Source organism: Canis lupus, chromosome 20 (genome assembly GCF_011100685.1).
Source record: "Canis lupus familiaris isolate Mischka breed German Shepherd chromosome 20, alternate assembly UU_Cfam_GSD_1.0, whole genome shotgun sequence".
NCBI classification, from domain to species: Eukaryota; Metazoa; Chordata; class Mammalia; order Carnivora; family Canidae; genus Canis; species Canis lupus.
The window spans coordinates 41,547,256-41,559,531 of NC_049241.1; the positions used below are offsets into that span (position 1 = coordinate 41,547,256).

The 12,276-nt window shown below is 43.4% G+C and overlaps 1 pseudogene; it reads left to right on the forward strand.

Annotated features, from left to right (window-relative positions):
• The first annotated feature begins 4,136 nt into the window (after positions 1-4,136).
• On the forward strand, positions 4,137-11,940 carry LOC100684082 (annotated as a pseudogene).
• Positions 11,941-12,276: the final 336 nt, after the last annotated feature.

Here is a 12,276-nt window from a genome sequence, read left to right on the forward strand (position 1 = left end):
GACTTCGGTCAAGGTAGCGTTTTTTCTTTTTTTTTCTTTTTATTTATTCATGAGAGGCACAGAGAGAGAGAGAGAGGCAGAGACACAGGCAGAGGGAGAGGGAGAAGCAGGCTCCATGCAGGGAATCTGATGTGGGACTTGATTCCGGGTCTCCAGATCATGCACCCGGCTGAATGTGGCGCTAAACCGCCAGGCCACCGGGGCTGCCCTGGTCAAAGTAGCTTTGATGCCACTTTTATACCACTCCCTTTCTTCCAAACACATGGTAAAATTAATAAAAGATTAAAATTACATATCTATATTCAAAAACAAGATAAACATTTATGTTGACTAGAAACAGAGCTGTAATCTTTCTGGGCTATGGATCCAGAACTAGAGGCAGTTTTAAGTTTATAACCTATAAGGTAATATGATTGAGTGGGTGGAGACAAGTGCCTCTAGTAATGTGGATAACTGAGCCCCAGTTTATTGTGTGCATTTAAGAATTTAGGTGGGGCTCCCTAAATTTAACAGAGACTGGAAAAATCCACAACCCATCCATGCCTGAAGCTGTAGCTTATATCAAATTGTATCCTTAGGAAGTAGACAGGACTTTGAATGAAGATCTAAACCCACTTGGTGCATGGATCTCCTGTCCATTTTATAGTGGAAACCAAGTCTCCAGTTTCTGGTTGAGGCTCCTGAATGATTGAGTAGAGATTATCACAAAACCATTGGGAAGGGCATACATGTATTGGGAAAAAAATCCGGTTTCATGAGTTTATAAATCAAGCTTTCGAAACATATAAGAAAACCTAGCCAAAAGAAAGAACCAAAAAAAAAAAAAAAAATCAGCATCAAGAGATGAGTTCAGGGGATCCCTGGGTGGCGCAGCGGTTTGGCGCCTGCCTTTGGCCCAGGGCTTGATCCTGGAGACCCGGGATCGAATCCCACATCGGGCTCCCAGTGCATGGAGCCTGCTTCTCCCTCTGCCTATGTCTCCGCCTCTCTCTCTCTCTTTCTGTGACTATCATAAATAAAAAATAAAAATAAAAAAAAAATAAAAAAGAGATGAGTTCACAGCAATCAAATGAAAATAACAGAGTAACCTGATAACTTTAAAATATGTATTGGGCAGCCCGAGTGGTTCTGCGGTTTAGCTCCGCCTTCGGCCCAGGGCCTGATCCTGGGGACCCGGACCCGGAATCGGAATCGAGTCTCATGTCAGGCTTCCTACATGGAGCCTGCTTCTCCCTCTGCCTGTGTCTCTGCCTCTCTTTCCCTCTCTCTGTGTCTCTCATAAATAAATAAATAAAATCTTTTAAAATTTTGTTAGTTAAAAAAAAAAAACAATCACATGAACTAATATTAGAAAAGTATACTGGCAAATTTTAATTTACTATTGACTGTTAAAATAATTTTGTGTGTGTGTGCATGTAAAAATAAGAGTTGAAACTAAAATTTTAGGTAAAGGGCAGCCCTGGTGGCGCAGCGGTTTAGCGCCGCCTGCAGCCCAGGGCATGATCCCGAAGACCCTAGATCGAGTCCCATGTCAGGCTTTCTGTATGATGCCTGCTTCTCCCTCTGCCTGTGTCTCTGCCATTCTCTGTGTGTGTGTGTCATGAATAAATAAAATCTTTAAAAAATATATATTGTTTTCAAGGACCCAGGTTCTTAACATTTTCTGTTTCCCATCTCCGGAGTAGGTCCTATCCTCAGGTTTCTAGCAAGATGGCTTTAGCCTTTCTCATAAAGTTTTTTTTTTAATCTTTTTTTTTTTTTAAAGATTTTATTTATTTATTCATGAGACACAGAGAGAGAGAGAGAGAAGCAGAGACATTGGCAGAGGGAGAAGCAGGCTCCATGCAGGGAGCCGGATGTGGGACTTGATCCCGGGTCTCCAGGATCACGCCCTGGGCTGAAGGCAGTGCTAAACCTCTGAGCCACCCGGGCTGCCCTCTCATAAAGTTGTTTTTTTTTTTTTTTTCCTCATAAAGTTTCAAGACTCCTTTATCATGTTTCTCTGACCACAACTGGACACCATTTTGTGACTTTATCCCTGCTAATGGGAAAAGAGTCACCCCTTAGGGCAATTGTGCCCATCCCTGATTCTGGAGGAGTCAGCTCTTATGCAGGAGGAAGATAAAGACAATACATAATTTAGGATTTTGTTAGAAAGTTTTACTTAGGGGCGCCTAGGTGGCTCAGCCATTTAGCATCCAACTCTCGGTTTCAACTCAGGTCATGATCTCAGAGTCATAAGATCGAGTCCTACATCAGGCTCTGTGCTCAGTGTGGAGTCTGCTCAAGATTCTCTCCTCCCTCTCTCTCTCTCTCTCTCTCAAATAAATAAATCTTTTTTAAAAAAGAAAATTGGGGACACCTGGGTGGCTGGGAGAGGTGGGGCACCTAAAACACTTTTGGGGTGCCCAAGTACTCAGTCCATTGAGCATTGGACTCTTGATTTTAGCTCAGGCCTTGATCTCAGGGTGGTGGGCTCAAGCCCTGCCTCAGGCTCTACACTCAGCATGGAGTTGGCTTGAGATTACATTTCCTTTTTTTTTTTTTAAGATTATTTATTTATTTATTAGAGACACCCAGAGAGAGGCAGAGACATAGGAAGAGGGAGGAGAAACAGGCTCCATGCAGACAGCCCAATGTGGGACTCGATCCCAGGACTCCAAGATCACTCCCTGAGCCAAAGGCAGATGCTCAACCACTGAGCCACCCAGGCATCCCTGAAATTGCCTTTCTGCTGCTCTCCCTTGCTTATGTTCCTCCTGCTTAAATAAATAAAATTAAAAAAAAAAAAAAAGAAAGAAAGAAAAAGAAAAGGGGATGCCTGGGGTGGCTCAGTGGTTGAGCATCTGCCTTTGGCTCAGGGATCAGGGATCGTGTTCAACATTGCACTCTCCGCAAGGAGCCTGCTTCTCCCTCTGCCTATGTCTCTGTCTCTCTCTGTGTATCTCTCATAAAATAAATAAATCTTAAAAAAAAAAAAAAAAAAAAAAAGGAGGGCAGCCCGGGTGGCTCAGCGGTTTAGCACCGCCTTTGGCCCAGGGTATGATCCTGGAGACCCTGGATAGAGTCCCATGTCGGGCTCCCTGCATGGAGCCTGCTTCTCCCTCTGCCTGTGTCTCTGTCTCTCTCTTTCCCTGTGTCTCTCTGAATAAATAAATAAAATCTTTTTTTTTTTAATTTTTAAAAAGGAAAGGACAGAAGCAGCAAGGAAAAACCATGGTAAACAGGGGAAAACATATAAGATGATTGTAATACATTAAAACATACCAATGATGGGCAGCCCGGGTGGCTCAGCGGTTTAGCGCCGCCTTCAGTCCAGGGCCTGATCCTGGAGTCACCGGATCGAGTCCCACATCGAGCTCCCTGCATGGAGCCTGCTTCTCCCTCTGCCCGTCTCTGCCTCTCTCTCTCTCTCTCTCTCTCTCTCTCTCTCTGTCTCTCATGAATAAATAAATAAAATCTTTTTAAAAAATAAAAAATAAAACATACCAATGATAACAATGAATGTAAAAGACGTAAACTTGCCTGCTTATTGGCCACACACTAGGGAATTCTACGACCAGTCAGCCAGATAGTGGGTCTTTTGGGAAGCACTATTTGGGTCGAGTGGGAAATGTAATACTTCTATTAAACACTAGAGGTCAGCAGTATTCATTACTGAACCCTCTCTTCCTACCTATCCCCCACCCTCCACCCCCCACCCTCGGTGAGACCTGCTATAATATACCCAGAGTCTCAGGAATCAGGAATGAAGGATGTGTTTCTTTTATTTTTTTTTTTTGGATGTGTTTCTTTTAGAGCTAGCTGACTGACATACAATCTTTCATCTAAGTATCATTTCTAAATTAAAAAAAAAAACATTTTGGGAGCACCTGGGTGGCTCAGTTGATTGTGCATCAGACTCTTGATTTCAGCTAAGTTCATGGTCTGGAGGTCCTGAGGTGGAGCCCCAAGTCAGACTCCATACTCCATGGGGAGCCAGCTTGGGATTTTCTCTCTCTCTTTGCCCCTCCCCAACTCACACTGTCTCTTTCTCTTTCTCTTTCTCTCTTTCTCTTTCTAACTCTAATAAGTCTTTTTTAAAAACCCATTTTTATAGCACTAGAATTTTAGCTAACTCAAAATAGTTAGCTAAAATGGCCAAGAATGTATTTAAGTGCCTGGAAGATCTAGCAGACCCAGAGGTCAGCTTCTTTATGGATTCCACTTCTTACTTGATGGGAATCAGTTAGATGTTCTGCGAACAACTTCTTTAGTTATGACGATTCAAACAGGCCATAGGCAGCTAGAGAGCCTTCATAAGATTTTCTAAGGACAATTAGATTTATACATGTTAATGTCTTTACTGTTGTGAAAGGCTGTTCTCTTTTCAGCTAACAGTTACCATGGAAAGTCATATGGCTTGTTCACTGACTGGGAGGTATGTTACCAGATGGGATTCTTTTTTTTTATTATTATTTTATTTATTCATTCATGAGAGACAGAGAGAGAGAGAGAGGCAAAGACACAGGCAGAGGGAGAAGCAGGCTCCATACAGGGAGCTCGATGTGGGACTCGATCCCGGGACTCCAGGATCATGCCCTGGGCCGAAAGCAAGCACCAAACCACTGAACCACCCAGGGATCCCCCACCAGATAGGATTCTTTTCCTCACTTTCATCTCTTTATTTTATCACAAGCTTACTGGACTTTGTTTTAGGTCCTTTTAGAAGAAGCATACAATGAGAGGTCCTGGGTAGTTCAGTGGGTTAAGCATCTGCCTTTGGCTCAGGTCAGGATCCCGGGGTCCTGGGATCAAGCCCCACATTGGGCTCCCTGCTCAGTGGAGAGTCTACTTCTCCCCCTCGCACATTCTCTGTCTCTCATGGGTTCTCTGTCTCTCATGTGTTCTCTCACATGCTCTCTCTCATTTACTTTCTCTCAAGTAAATTTAAAAAATATTTAATAGGGATCCCTGGGTGGCGCAGTGGTTTGGCGCCTGTCTTTGGCCCAGGGTGCGATCCTGGAGACCCAGGATCGAGTCCCACGTTGGGCTCCCGGTGCATGGAGCCTGCTTCTCCCTCTGCCTGTGTCTCTGCCTCTCTCTCTCTCTCTCTGTGACTGTCATAAATAAATAAAAATTAAAATTAAAAAAATTAATAAAAATAATAACAATTTTTAGAAAAGAAGAAGATGAACTGGGATTCATAAAGGGGAGCACCTTTCAGCTCTAGCCAGTTGTCCAGTTTTGCCAATTTCATCTTTACTTTTATCTTTACTATGTTAATTCTAGCAGCAGTGGCTACTAGTCCACAGTCTCCAACTGCAATGAACATTTGGTTACTTGGGCTGAATTTAAAACCAGCAATTATATTTAACTTGTGCTTAAGCAGACAATAGCTCATTTTAACTTCATTTATCTGATACCATCATGTGGGAACATAATTTCATTGTGTTACTGAGATATATTATTATGGCCCATCATAGATAACTAATAACATTGTAGAATCAGTATGAATTGGCTAATGATATCTCTTCTTTCTGGTTTGACTACCAATGGATAGAACTTTTAAAGTTGAGCTGCAAAATTCACCTTTTGTTAAATGCCTTTTCCAGAAGTGAACTGTGTCTTTGTGAAAGTTTTATTTTATTTAAGTGCACATGCTTATAGTAGGGTGGAGGGGCAGAGGGAGAGAGAATCTCAAGCAGACTCCATGCTTAGTGCAGAGCCCTACACGGGGCTCAATCTCACAACCTTGAGATCATGACCTGAGCCAAAATAGTCACTCAGCCCACTGAGCCACCCAGGCACCCCAATTTGTTGAAGTTTTAAAACCAGTAATGAATTCTCAGAATTTCAACTTTGGGTATGAATTATTTGTACACAGAAAAACCAAAGGAAAAAAACGATCTAATTTTTGGGATGCCGGGGAGGCTCAGTGGTTTAGCGTCTGCCTTTGGCTCAGGGCGTGATCCCAGGATCCAGGATTGAGTCCCATATCGGGCTCCCTGCATGGAGTCCGGTTCTCCCTGCCTATGTCTCTGCCTCTCTGTGTGTCTTTCTCATGAATAAATAAATAAAACCTTTAAAAACAACAACAACATTTTAATTTTCAAAATAAGATTCAGTGTTAAGGGACTCCTGGATGGGTCAGCAGTTGAGTGTCTGCCTTCAGCTCAGGGTGTGATCCCAGAATCCAGGATTGAGTCCCACATCCAACTCCCTGCAAGGAGCCTGCATCTCCCTCTGCCTAAGTCTTTGCCTCTGTGTGTGTGTGTCTCTTGTGAATAAATAAATAAATCCTTTTTTTTTTTTTAAGATTCTATTTATTTATTCACGAGAGACACACACAGGGAGGCAGAGACACACAGAGAGAGGCAGAGGGAGAAGCAGGCTCCATGCAGGGATCCTGACGTGGGACTCAATCCCAGGTCTCCAGGATCATGCCCTGGGCCGAAGGCGGTGCTAAACCGCTGAGTCACCCAGGCTGCCCTTAAAAAACAAACAAACAAACAAACAAACAAACAAACAAACAAAAACAGAACACCTCAGTATTAAAACCCCTGAGCAATTTAAAGTATCATCAAAGTGGTAAAACTAATATCTGGTGCAGGAAGTCAAGAGAATGGTGATCTCTGAGATAAAGAAGCAGTAGTAGGGACACCTGGGTGGCTCTACAGCTTGGCGCCTGCCTTCCGCCCTGAGCAGGATCCTGGAGTGCTGGGATCAAGTCTCGCATCAGGTTCCCTGCATGGAGCCTACTTCTCCCTCTCCCTCTCCCTCTGCCTGTGTCTTTGCCTGTCTCGCTCTCTGTGTCTATCATGAATAAATAAATAAAATCTTAAAAAAAAAAAAAAAAAAGAAGCGGTAGTAGTTGGGGAAGACATGGAGAGAAGCTTCTAGTCTGGTTCCCAGGTTCTAGTTCATGACCTGAGTGATGGTTACACAGGCATGTCCATTTGGTCATAATCTGTCAAGCCTTGTACTTATGATTTATAGGCATTTTTGTAAGTACATCGTACTCCAGTAAAATTTTTAAAAATTGTTATTTACTGAGCTTTGCTTTCATCCAAACTGCATCCTAAATTTCCATCAGGTAAAGGAAAAATTTCCAGGGTATTCTTTACCCTGCCTTTTTTTTTTTTTTTTTTACCCTGCCTTTAAAAAAATTTGGTTCCTTTGTGTTCTAGGAGTGGTGCTGAGAAGTATTCCCCAGTTTATTTGAATCAAGACTCAGGGAAGGGCAGCCCAGGAGGCTCAGCGGTTTAGCGCCACCTTCAGCCCAGGGCCTGATCCTGGAGATGAAATAGTAGATGGTTTGCCATTAGACCTTAGTTGGTTTTGTATGTTTGTTTGAAATTAAGAATAGCGGGACGTGGGGATCCCTGGGTGGCGCAGCGGTTTGGCGCCTGCCTTTGGCCCAGGGCGCGATCCTGGAGACCCGGGATCAAATCCCACGTCGGGCTCCCGGTGCATGGAGCCTGCTTCTCCCTCTGCCTGTGTCTCTGCCTCTCTGCCTCTCTGTCTCTCTCTGTGTGACTATCATGAATGAATAAATAAATAAAATCTTTAAAAAAAAATAAAGTTAAAAAAAAAAAAAGAATAGCGGGACGTGTGGGTGGCTCAGCAGTTAAGCATCTGCTTTCCGCTCAGGGAGTGATCCTGGAGTTCTGGGATCGAGTCCCACATCGGGCTCCCTGCATGGAGCCTGCTTCTCCCTCTGCCTATGTCTCTGCCTCTCTCTGTGTCTCTCATGAATAAATAAATAAAATCTTTTAAACAATGAAATTAAGAATAGAGCTGACTTAGAGCACTTTATTTTTTTTAAGATTTATTTTTATTTATTTATTCATGAGAGACACAAAGAGAGAGAGGCAGAGACACAGGCAGAGGGAGAAGCAGGCTCCATGCAGGGAGCCCGACGTGGGACTTGATCCCAGGACCCCCACCTTTTTTTTAAAACAATACTGGTAGGGACACCTGGCTGGCTCAGTCAGTAGAGCATACCACTCTTGATCTTAGGGTTCTGATTCCAAGCCCCGTGCTGGGCGTGGAGCCTACATAAAATTAATAATAAATACATTAAAAAGAAACAACATAGGGGATCTCTGGGTGGCTCAGCGGTTTGGTGCCTGCCTTTGGCCCAGGGCGCGATCCTGGAGTCCCGGGATCGAGTCCCACATAAATTGAACACCAATAAAAAATTAAAAAAAACATAGTACTTATAAACACAGAGTTTTAAATTCTTTATAAAACAAGAAAGGTACTGAAATGAAGAATAAGAGATTATACACAAATACAAATAATTTTTTTATTGGAAGTACTAGTATATTCCACTTCAATTACCTAAAGTTGTCTGAACTACTTCGAGTTCACTAATGTGTACACCCAAGTGGAGTAAGGGAAAACAGCTGCAATGGAACAAAAGTTGGTCTATAGCTTGTGGGTTTTTTGCTTTTTTGTTTTTAAACCTTCCTTTCTATTCTTTGGTGAGGGCAGAACCCTTTGTAACACAGTGATACTGTTGGCAGTCTGAGACTCAGCTGGACATCATTAACTAGTTTAATAACAATGTCTTAGGTGTAGGTTAAATGCCCAGACTGTGTTTTATATTTTGAGTATATAAGACATGTACATCACCCCGAAGGAGTGTTCAGTTAGCAGGATGGACTGATATGTTTGTTCATCCATTCCATCATTCCTTCAGCTTTTCATTTATTTAATAGATACTCAAATTGTGCCAGACAGGATGCTTGGTACTGGAGTACAAGGGTGAATAAGACAGAAAAGTTGCTATATTCAAGGAACTTGTATTTCTTGAGAAAGAAACAAAAGAATGACACAAAAATACAAAAAGGGTGTGTGTGTGTGTGTGTATACACACACACGCACATATACACATGCATATATATTACATATAATATATATTAATATAATATATATTACATATAATATATATATTTAATATAATATATATATTTACTAGTTGTGATATGTGTCATAAAAGAAACAGATAAGGGGTAGAGAGAGTACCAGCTGTAGGCAGGATTGGAGACATAACCTCCTTTAAATTGAATAGTTAGGAACAGTGGATAAGGATCAGTAGGACCTTTTGGCTGGAAGTAATCAAACGCCAACCAAAGATGACATAAACTGAGAAGACATTAACTCACCTAAAAGAGGTGTGGACGTAGGCGGTAGTAGGTTTGGATCAGTTTCCCCACTTGGTTCCTAAATGGCTGACATAACTCGAGGCATCCTAACCTAACTCAACCACATGGAGGATGGATGGAGGTCTTCTCCCTGCTGCTCCTTTTTTTTTTTCTCCAGAGAGAGAAAGAGCACAATGGGTAGGGACAGAGGGAGAGGGAGAGAGAATCTCAAGCAGGCTCCATGCTGAGCATGGAACCCCATGGGGGACTCAGTCTCATGATCCTGAGATCATGACCTGAGCCAAAATCAAGAATGGAGGTTTTACCAGCTGGGCCACCAAGATGCTCATCCCTAATGCTCCCCCCCACCTTTTTTTTTAAATTTAAATTTTAGATAGCTGGGATCCCTGGGTGGCGCAGCAGTTTGGCGCCTGCCTTTGGCCCAGGGCGCGATCCTGGAGACCTGGGATCAAATCCCACATCGGGCTCCTGGCATGGAGCCTGCTTCTCCCTCTGCCTGTGTCTCTGCCTCTCTTTCTCTCTCTGTGTGACTATCATAAATAAATAAATAATTTAAAAAATTTTAGATAGTTAAGATGGAGTACAATATCGGTATCTGGAGTAGAATTAAATGATTCATCGCTTACATACAACACCCAGTGGTGCTCACTTTGGTAGCACATATACATACAACACCCAGCGCTTATCATAACAAGTACCCTCTTTAATACCCATCACCCATCTAGCCCATCCCCCACCTCCTTCCCTCTATCAACCCTCAGTTTGTTCCCCATCATTAAGAGTCTCTTATGGTGGGATGCCTGGCTGGCTCAGCGGTTGAGCACCTGACTTTGGCCCAGGGCGTGATCCTGGAGTTCTAGGATTGAGTCCCACATCTGGCTCCCTGCATGGAGCCTGCTTCTCCCTGCTTCTCTGTGTCTCTCATGAATAAATAAATAAAGTCTTAAAAAAAAAAAAAAAGAGTCTCTTATGGCTTATTTCCCTCTTTTTTCTTTTCTCCATTCCCATATGTTCATCTGTTTTCTTTCTTAAGTTCCACATATGAGTGAAATCATATGATGTCTGCCTTTCTCTGGCTGACTTATTTCACTTAGCATAATGCACTCTAGCTCCAGCCACATTATTGCAAACGGCAAAGTTTCATTCTTTTTGATGGTTGGGTAATGGGATATTTCCCATTGTGTATATATACCACATCTTCTTTATCCATCCATCAGTCAATGGACATTTGGGCTCTCTCCATAGTTTGGCTACTGTTGATAATGCTGCTATAAACATAGGGGTGCATGTATCCCTTTAAATCTGTATTTTTGTATCCTTTGGGTAAATACCTCGGAATGAAATTGCTGGGTCCTAGGGTAGTTCTATTTTTAACCTTTAAAAATAGAGGTTTGGGGATCCCTGGGTGGCTCAGCGGTTTAGAGCCTGCCTTTGGCCCAGGGCGTGATCCTGGAGTCCCGGGATCAAGTCCCATATCAGGCTCCCTGCATGAAGCCTGCTGCTCCCTCTGCCTGTGTCTCTGCCTCTCTCTTTCTCTGTGTCTCTTGTAAATAAATAAAATCTTTAAAAATAAAACATAAAAAAATAAATAAATAAAAATAGAGGTTTGAGGAACCTCCATACTGTTCTCCAGAGTGGCTGTACCAGTTTGCATTCCTAACAGTACAAGAGAGTTCCCCTTTCTCCATATCCTGGTCAACACCTATTTTTTCTTGTGTTGTTAATTTCAGCCATCCTGTCAGGTGTGAGATGGTATTTTATTGTGTTTTTGATTTGTATTTCCCTAATAATGAGTGATGTTGAGCATCTTTTCATGTGTCTGTTAGCCATCTGGATGTCTTTTTTTGGAAAAGTGTCTATTCATGTCTTCTGCCCATTACTTAACTGGGTTACTTGTTCTTTGGGTGTTGAGTTTGATAAGTTCATTATAGATTTTGGATGCTAACCTGCTGATCCTTTTTATCAGGGAGAAGTATTTCCCCTAGAAATCCCAACAGACTTCTCCAACTTCTCACGAATCAGATTTTGGTGATTTGGCTGTCTCTTACTCAACCCTGTGGAATTACATGACAGTCTTAAAACAGTGAAGGTCTGGAGTATGCTGGACCCAGGCACAATTGGTGGCAGGCAGGACTGCAGAGCTGCTCCCAGCATGGCTGGGGCGGGGACAGGGCTCTGACTAGCTCCCATTGCTTGCTCCCCCAGGCCTAGAGGCAGCAGCCATGTGCCCAGCCAGAATGACATGATCCTGAAGCCCAATTTCCACAAGCACAGCAGCAGCACATAGCCACATGGTTCAATCAGCCAGAGTGGAAGATCCACAGACATCAGACCCGGCAAGCTCTGGCATACCCAGGCACCCTGTGGCTGGACCCATTGGACCCATGGTGAGGAATCACACCAAGGTGCAAGCTGGCAGGGGCTTCAGCTTAGAAGAGTTACATGGGGGAGGCTGGCATCCACAAGAAGGTGGCATGGACCATTGGGATGTCAGTGGATCCAAGAAGGCAGATGGAAGAAGTCCGCAGAGCCCCTGTAGGCCAAAAGGCAGCAGCTGAAGGAGTGAGGTTCTGGACTCATCCTCTTCCCCAGGAAGCCCTTTGCCCTCAAAGAGGGAGACTGCTCTGCTGAAGAACTCAAATTGGCCCAGATGACAGGGTTGATGATACCCATACAGAATGTCCATAAAAAGGAGAAAGTCAGGGAGTCTGGGTGGCTCAGTTGGTTAAGCATCTGCCTTTGGCTCAGGTGGTGATCCCAGAGTCCTGGGATCAAGATCTGCATGAGGTTCCTGCTTCTTCCTCTCCCTCTGCTGCTCTCCTTGCTTGTGTGCATTCTCTCTCTGTGTCAAATAAATAAAATCTTAAAAAAAGGGATCCCTGGGGTGGCTCAGCAGTTTAGCGCCTGCCTTCGGCCCAGGGTGTGATCCTGGGGTCCCAGGATCAAGTTCCGCATCAGGCTCCCTGCATGAAACCTGCTTCTCCCTCTGCCTGTGTCTCTATCTGTGCCTCTCGTGAATAAATAAATAAAATCTTAAAAAAAAAAAAAAAAAAAGGAAAAGCCACAGTCATTACAAAGAACTTCCAGGCCAGTCTTCCCATGGCCTGTGCCAGTGCCTGGCTCT